General features: G+C 48.1%; 1 protein-coding gene and 1 pseudogene across 1 annotated transcript in view; one reads left to right on the forward strand and one right to left on the reverse strand.

Annotated features, from left to right (window-relative positions):
- The window catches only part of DOCK1 (dedicator of cytokinesis 1), a 380,982-nt gene that overhangs the window by 169,191 nt on the left and 202,518 nt on the right, over positions 1–9,273 (reverse strand).
- Positions 2,745–2,863, forward strand: LOC112480506 (annotated as a pseudogene).

Below are 9,273 nucleotides of genomic sequence, written 5' to 3' on the forward strand. Positions count from 1 at the left end.
TATTTGAGGGAAGAAGGAGCTTCGAAGAATTGAGCTCGAGGTGGCACACCGGCCAATTTCCTTGCTTCTTAAATGGTAGGTACTTATTATATTCATTCTCTCGTGTGCATACTATAGTTTGATTGAAAATTAAAAAAAAAAAAAAAGACATGCTGCTGATGAGTGTGACTGATCAGGCAGAAACCCCTCCAGCAGGATCGCTCATGTCTCCACATGTAAATACACAGCCAACGGAGCACCATTTCCCAAAGTGTGTCCCCCGGAACACGCCCGGGCACGCTTCGCAAAAATAAATAAAGAGCTTCCTGGTAAGGAAACTTAGGAACACCTTGTCACGTGAAGCCCTGCCCCCTCTTCTACAAACTCATAGTTTGTAATAAGCTATTAAGGTGTCTGAAAACACTGCCATGAGGAAACAGTTTCATTTAGTTCAACTCAGTGTTATCCAATCTTACGTGACCAATCCATTAACCAGAACTGGTCGCTATCCCCGAAAAAATGTTTGACAATACCTCAAAAGATGATTCCAAATCATATAAATTCTTTCCTAGCCCAGACGTGCACTGCAGTACTTCACAAAGAATAAATCGGAGCTCTCACGGGAACATTCTAGATACATAATCCTTGCAACGTACAAAATATCATTGATCGCTCTGAACAAAAAGAAAAATTATCTATTGTGTTCTTTCTCTACCCAGGATCCTGTGTCTTGCTTGCTGAGCTACACAGAACTTTTAACTTCCAAGCACTATATCTTGACATCGCTTTTGTCCCATGAAGAGCAAATGTGAATGTATCTGTAGCAAAGATAATTAGTAGTAATAAATGTTTTCTGAAAACTTAAGGGAGAAATTATAGCTTTCAGTGTATAACAGATGAGGAATGTTTTAAGAGTATTCTGGTAGAAGAAAACAGAACACTTGTATCTGTATCCATAGACGGACACACACAAAAAATCCATGTTAAATTGTCAAATGAGAAAAAGCAATTTGACAAAACTTAACACACTCTTATCATAAGATCCAGCAATGGGTTCCTTGGTAGTTTCCCAAAGGAGTGGAAAACTTAGGTCCACGTGAAAACCCGCACGCAGATGTTTCCGGACGCTTTACTCACCATTGCCAAAACTTTGAAGCAACCAACATGTCCCTTCACTAGGTGAATGGATAAACTGTGACCCATCCAGACAATGAAATATTATTCGGCGCTTAAAAGTAATGAGCTCTCATGCCATGAAAAGACAGAGGAACCTTAAATGCATATCACTAATGAAAAAAGCCAGTCTGAAAAGGCTACATAACTGTATGATTCCAACTACATGATATTTCAGAAAAAGCAAAACTATGGAGCCAGTAAAGAGATCTAAACCAAAACTATGGCTGCTAGGGGCCGGACTCTCAGGGAGGGGTGAGTGACGGGGCGTGGGCAGAGAGGACATTTAGGGACGTGAAAGGGTTGTGTATGACACCATCACGGTGGATACATGTCATTACACGTGCGTTTAAATCCACAGAACGTACGACTCCATGGGTGAACCCGAAGGTGAACTATGGACCCTGTGTGACCACGATGTGCCAGCGTGAGTTCACCACTTGTGAAAAACGTATCACTCTGGCAGGAAATGTTGCCGGCAGGGGAGGCTGTGCGCGTGGGGCCAGAGGGTATGTGAAATCTCTAGACCTTCCGCTCAATTTTGCTGTGAACCTAAAACTGCTCTAAAATATAGTCTCAAAAGAAATGCAATGAAGAGTAACGTAAATATATTAATTCTACTTTGTAGAAAACAAATACAACAAAGAAAACACTTCTCTCGTCCCCTCCCAATAATAATCCGAGCTTCCATGTGTAAATAAAATATGTATGTACGTAAAAAAAATAATTTAAGCAATAAAAATTTAAGCAATAAGACATTACCATGGACATGAGATGCAGGAAATCAGACTCGAAATAAATGTGATCTTCTCCATCCTTCTGTGGGAGGAGGGGAGGGGGAGGGGAGGGGAAAGGCAAGAACGAGCCAAGGAAGCACCAAGGACATTTGAAGCCCATCACGGAAGGGCTTATTATATTATAGGTCCGGTAAACTCCTCCCTCGTTGAGAGAAAAGCGTCTGCAGAAATAGCCAAAACACTCATAAATGAAACGAGAGGTTCTGGACCACTGGGCGTGAAGGGGCATGAAGGGGTGTGAAGGGGCCCCAGGGAGCAGGGCTCGACACACCTGGCCAAAAGAGCTAAGGGGTGAAGAGACCGGAAAGCGCAGACTCTAGAAGCCCGAGGCCGCGTCCTTGACAGTCACGTGTGCCGGGACAAAAGGCTCAGAATATTAAAGGCTTTTGGCCTCTTAACGGAAACACACCTGCAGATTCTGTATGAGCTGTGTCACGGGTGCACAGTCCTTTAAGCACATGTAAGGACAAAATAACTTGTAAAAACGAAGTCTCGTTTTCCTTGAAATGCAGCCAGTGTTGTCACATAGGAGCCTAGTGTACGTTTGCTTCTAAAAACATTTTTTTTTACATGTGTGCAAAGACCAAAATGATTCTTGAAATAATTTCAAACTCAATCCAAGCAGACACATAATTGGAGGCCAGCACGTGGGCAACTCTGAGAAATCAGTGAATTGGGGTTAAACGATTCTTCTTTCTTTGGGATATTTTCCTCCGAAAATATGCACATTGAAAAAATGCACATAACCAAAATTACACACCCACTCGTGATGGGTATTTCTTAAAAGCTAAATGAGTCTACGGCCATGCCACCCTGAACAAGCTCGATCCCGTCTGAGCTCGGAAGCTAAGCAGGGTCGGGCCTGGTTAGTACTTGGATGAGAGGCCACGTAGGAAGACCAGGTCCTGTAGGCGTAAAAAATAAAAAAAGTAAGGGATTGTAAGCTGACAAGGTCCTTGCAATCTGTGAGGTCGACCAAAGGGCTGCCTCACCTAAAAAAATTAAAAAATTAAAGAAAGAAAAGCTAAATGAGATAAAATGGATTTTTAAAAATCGCCAAGACGAAAACCAGTTTTGAATAAGTTTATACTGTTTGCTTATTCTCCAAAGCATTCACTGCTTCAAGGAGGAAAAACTGTATTCTCAAAAGTGAACTCGATTTTGTTTGCAGGTTTAAATCGTTTTAAATGGCACTATTTTCAGACTCGGAATCACGGCACTGTTACGCGGACAGGAAATGATCTACAAGTTTCACGCCCGTGTGAAAAGGGCGGAGGACGCCCCTCAGGACAGGCAGATGCTCCCAGGACCGCTGGCACCCCACGTGTCCTCGGGGGGCACTCAAGCCCCACCAGGGCGTGGCTGGAGAACAGAGGTGGAACCCCCGCTGTGCAATCATTTTTATTTTTTTCACCAACTACATGTATTCCTTTTAAATGCATTTTCATAAAAATTATGGTGTCTGAACTTTTTAACCAATTAACCAATCTATATTTTTCTACTGGGAAAAGAAAAAACGATGTATTAAAAATTCAATGAAGAAAAAATTCAATAAGCTGTTAAACGCTAGAGGCAAATATGACAGCAACAGAGAGTACAGAGTATCTCACAGTGGTGAAATCACCGATACTTCTGGGGGATGCGTGTCACCACACCTCTGTCCAAACCCACGGAACGCACACCAAGCGCGAAAGGTGAGGCACGCAATGGACTCTGAGCATGACGTGCCAGTGCGGGTTCGTCGATTGTGACGGCGACAGTGGGGCAGGCTGTACGCGTGTGGGGACAGAGGGTGTACGGGAAATCTCTATCTCTTCCCCCGATTTTGCTGGGAACCTTACACTGCTCCAAAAAATAAAATCTGGATTTTAAAAAATCAGTAATAGAAGCTGTTAAATGTCAGAGGTAAATATGACGATAATAAAAGTGTCCTCTAAGGAGGACCAGATGCTTGTCAGATCACATCTCGAGACCCCAAGTTCACGAACGGGAGGTGACAATCACTCCACACATCTCTGTAAAGACAGAAACAGGAGACGGGGTGCTGGCTTCGCTGAGGTCAGGACACGGATCAGTGAACACCTGAGGAGAGGTGTTTCTCATTTTCAGGTGTCTGATACCACCTGCCTGAAACCTTAGACTATTAACCCGCTGAGTGAACTGGGAGAAACACCCTGTACAGCAGAGGGACACACGACCCACTCTGTCCGGCAAGGTGCCCTTGGCGCCTCCTCACCGTGCTGGATCTGCAGGGCTTGGCGGCCCAGCTGCAGCTCTAAGACAGACGACGGGAGGTCCTGGCTGTCATGCATGGAGTCATTAAGCCCTGTCGCACTCAGAAGCCAGCCGCAGGAATATTCCGAACTGTTATTTCACTCTCTAAAGAAATTCAGTAATGCCCTGGATGACGCGGCGGGGGAGAGCGAGCTCACTGGGCTTTAACTCCCACTGCTTTAGCCTCGACTCCCTGGGGAAGGAAGCTAGAGGGACGGGCGGAGGTCACCTGCCCCCACCTCTGCCAGCCGCGGGCTCCTGAGGGGCAGGGCGGGGCAAAGAGCTGGCCTGGCACCCACCCGTTCCACCGCCCGTGCCGCTGACCCCTTCAGTTGTCATGCGGGACAGACAGGAGAAGGAAGGGCCACAGAAGGAGGAGGAGGGAGGAGGGGAAGAGACCAGCCGCCTTGGCTCCCAGCGGGCTCGCGGTTCTGGGATCCGGGCTCGGCCTGAGGGGGACTTCCAGGGAACCACCGCCCTGCCGACGGTGCTGCGGTCCCACGGCGCACGGTCCTCCGTCCTCCAGAACAAAGCCCCGGGCACCGTCCCCTTCCGGCGGCCCTACGGCCTTGTCACCTCCGTGGCGTTCCGTGGCTTCGCAGGGAGTCATTCGCGGGGACGGGCGGGGGACATTGTCCCAGGATGAGCTCCGGGCCATATTCCGGGGCTAGGGGCGCCCACGGCACGTGTCGGCGGAGCGGAATGGGGTCTCCACGGGCGTTTCTGGAGACAACGGGACAGTAACCACCGAAGTCAAGGCTTCATAAGACATTTCATTCTCCCCGTGAGGGAATCAGGAAGCTGAGAGGGGCCTCTGCTCTCTCCTTTTCCCGATTCAGAAACTACGATATCAGAGGACAAGGCCTGGCATCGTGATGTGTCCCAGTGACGAGGCGGGAGTGGCGACGCGCGGCGGCCATGCAGTGGACACTGAGACCCTCGCAGTCCCGCTGGGCCAACCGAAAGCCATCGAGTCTGAGGACAGGAGGCGCAGCCGCCCCATGCGCTCGGAGCGCCGCGGGTTTGGGTCGCCCACTGACAGAGGGGCGCGCGCGGCCACCACAGTCGTAACTGCAGGCCTGGGTCTCTCCCAAGCTCTCAGTAAATCCCAGGTGTAACCCCCACTGGCCCCGGACGTGGGACGTCTTTATCCACACAGCACAGCTTATCGGAGGGAGCGCTCACCGGTGGGAACCGTGTTTTTGCCCTTCCGGGAGGGGTACGGAGCGGTGGCCCCGGTAAGCTGGCCCTGGGTGGCCCGCTGCACCAGGATGGCGCCTCGAGGGCTGACGGGTGGGATGAGCTCTGCCCCCATCCTCACCTCCAGGAAGTCGTGAAGCCACCAGAGGCCACGTGGACTCGCCCCCGCCCCGAGCTCTGCTCTCCTAGGACCTTCGGCTGGCCCTTCGTCTCATCTTCGACCTTCAGGACGTCGAGTGAGATGTCCCCACCCAGAATGCCCTCTGACTTTGCTCTTCTTCTACGGAAATCCAAACCGAGCCCCCAGCTCGGGAGCGTGCGCCCACGTACCCCAAGCTTCTGTTCTTTAACTGCGAAGGCGAGCTCCACCTTCTTCCAACCCCTGTGACCCGAACGAGTGGACTCATGGAGCGCGACCTTCGTGTCGCGATGAAGAAGGCCTCGAAGCCCACTCGATGTGGGCTGAAGCGAAGCGCAAACCCGGGGAACTGCCTCTGGAGCGCCAGGGTGGGGTGTCAGCGCTCCCGAGAGCTCTGCGGCGAGACGATGGATTCGAGGGGGCCTCCCCGGTGACACGCGGTGACGTGGAGCGGGCTGGCTTCTCACTGCGGGGTACACCCGGGGCCGGCGCCGGAGACACTCTTACCTGCGCTTGGTTACCACGGCACAACGCGGGGGACTGGTTTTCACAAAGGAGCACCAAGTCCTGATGACAGGCAGCAAAAGTGCTGCTCTATAAAATGCAAAGACCTTATGTCTTTGGAGAACGTCACAAAGTACTAACAGAAGATACACCACTGATAGATTTTAAAGCGGGTGACGACACAAGCGAAGGGCTATCGAATTCAATGATCGCTACGTTACGTTTTGGGCATTTAAAAAAATGACACGCGGTCGTGAAATCTTTGCTCACGGGAAATATTCAAATCCTAATAGTTAAATATATAACATTAATAAAGATCTGTGACAGATTATTGATCTTTATTTGAGTGAAAAATCCATATTAAGCTAATCCTTAATCGTTTTTTCACAGGGGTACAAAGAACAACTACAGAAACTTAACTATTCATCTCGATTGTTTGGAAATTATTAACACACAAAAATATGTATCACATCAGTCGCCATAATCGCTCCAGCACTAAAAGCCTACAGCAAAGACATTTCCTTTGGTTTCACGAAGCACTTAAATACATCAGCCAGAGATGAAAATCCAATATTAACTGTCCAGCATTATCTTGTCTTGACTTGCACAGTGTTCTCCTGGGAGAGGGGGAGGGAGGGGACAGCGAGTGCCCCAAACATACTGGCTTCCCCTTTAAAGAGATTACTGCATTTTAGCTCCAATAATGAGAGCATTTCCACAACCAACAAAGCAAAATGCTTCTGATATACGGCGTCAAAGACGTTGCTACCCCCAGATCTGATCTTTTTTCCAAGAATGTGAATGCTGAGGCATAGAATTGCTGTTTGCTACTCACACGCTGGCAGACGAACGCTCTATCCCCACGTCCCCCAACAGGTAATGCTCCAGAGGGGACACTGACCTAGCCCGCCCCATCCCAGATGAGGCAGATGTAAATGAACCCAGTGTCCATGAGAAGCAAAGGGGGAAAACACTGTTTCTCGTGGTAAATCGAATGCTTTAATTCATTCTTAAAATCTGGTTCTATATACAGCATTAAAATTCTCCAGAACAACTTATGCTGTGAACCAAGAGTCAGCAAACTATAGCCTGTGGGCGAAATCTGGCCCACCTCCTGGTTTTACAAATAAAGTTTTATTGGAACACAGCCGTGCTCGTTTGTTTGTGTATGGTCTATGGCTGTTTTCCTGCTTCAACGACAAAGATGAATTCTCAGGATAGAGATTGTATGACCTGCAGCAAGTCAAAAATATTTATTATGTAACTCTTCAAGAAAAAGCTTACGACCCCTGCTATAAATTCTTTCCATCAACCGTTAGATAGGAAGGCCTATGATCTATGAAAGCAATCCCCAAATGTTAAAAGCATCCATGTTCTCGACCTGTACAGGAATAATGATGCTCTCTCTTTTCCTTCTTGGGAAAAAGGGACGGCACTCCCAGTCTTCCTAAAGCGTTACAGGTTCACACAGACACAAGCTAAGAACGAACAAGGCCAAAACACACCCATCTCGTGCTCACTGAAACGCAACTGTTATCTGATAGTTCTGGAGTTGATTCTTAATCACCCACAACCTCTCAGCGGCGGTTTCTCTGTAAGATTCCCGACCGACTGACTACTCACGGAGCTTTTAGGAGGGGTAAAGGGCTAATTCTTATAACGCTCTAGAACCATGGACAGCGGAGAAGAGCTGATGGGCATACACGGAGTCACCTGGATTGCCACCCGAGAGTAAAGGCAGGCGTGTTTTTGTTTCCTCACGAAATAGTTGATGCATTAGCGACCGTACCCCATACCTGCCTGCACTTTATGGAGAATAAGACCTGAGATGCCAAGACTCTTCATTTATCTGGAAGAAACTGGCATACATTCTCAAGAAAATATTTAATAAGGCAGTAAGTCTATTAATATTCGGTGGGGCTAGCATAAAAACATGGATAAACTGAATCAAATCGGACAAGACCCATCGAGGTACAAAGACGAGCCAATTTGTAAGTCCCAACTGACTCACAGTTTGAGAAGCGGTGTAGGCAGAGAACCTTCCACGAGGCCACCCAGGCACATTAGCATATCCTCACAACATTACTGAGAGCATAAAAAGAATAGAGAGATGTGTGCTTTTCCTAGCACAGTGCCTGGTCCTCAGGGACATACGTCTGCCTCCGGATTTTCTAAGCTGTGGTTTCTAGTGAGTAACCGCCACCCAGCAGGTAGAGGGGGACTTCAGCGATCAAGCGTGCGAACGTTCTGCTCCGACAGCCCGAATCATGTCCAGACTGCTTTACTCACGGAACACGTACAGAATTCTACCGTAGACAATTTGGGAAATTGCCAGGGTACGTGTGTATTCCCGTGTGCACACACTAGTCAAGAAAATGCGGGAAATTACACTTGATGCAAAAGACACATCTCAGTAAAGTCACGTATTAAGTAAGTTTTGACAACTTGAATCCCTCTAAGTGCGTGAGAGACAGGTTATCTGACGGCAGCCTTAATTAAAACGAGCATTTGGTAATGTGAAAGCCATCAGTTTACCTGTTGCTAAGGCCTGCTTTCACACAGGGAGTTTGCCTAGAGTGAGTTACACCCATGGGTGAAGAACTCTTTTAAAAAATTGATTCTGTTCAGTATTCAGATGGAGGGATTATGCATGCTTGTCAAGAAGTAAATAGCGAAAGCCACAGGAGATCTTTGCATTTTACGTGGTATGTAGATATTATTTCTGCGTTAGCAGAGCTTATTTAAATTTCATGGAGAACATCGGCCACGTTTCAAAGCCTGTCATATGCATCCTATCTTCAGCAACGCTTTAAAATGTCCTTTAAGGAAACAAAGTATGAGCTTCCGTGGAAAAAGCGAGAACTCGACAAATGAGTTCTCATGCCTAAGGTAAAAAGGGAATGCGTTTCCTGGGAAAGCCAAATGCTCTATGCCGTGGGCATCTGCCTTGGTCTACTTGGTCCACTGGGGGGCGCTGGTTATGACACACATGACACACCTTTAATCTGCCTACCCTATTTCTTATGAGAGGGGGTCTACGGGATCAAATCGAGTTCATGCAATTCGCCACTGACCGTGGAGCCTGAACGTGGAACTCCGAGGGCTGAGACCCGGGGCCCGAACCATCCAGCCAGGCCCCTCACTCCCAGTCCGTGCTGGGGACAGAAGCAGAGAAAGCCCCAGAAGCGAGAACATTCAGAACATTCA

The sequence above is a fragment of the Pteropus alecto genome, unplaced genomic scaffold (assembly GCF_000325575.1).
Source record: "Pteropus alecto unplaced genomic scaffold, ASM32557v1 scaffold74, whole genome shotgun sequence".
Lineage (NCBI taxonomy): Eukaryota > Metazoa > Chordata > Mammalia > Chiroptera > Pteropodidae > Pteropus > Pteropus alecto.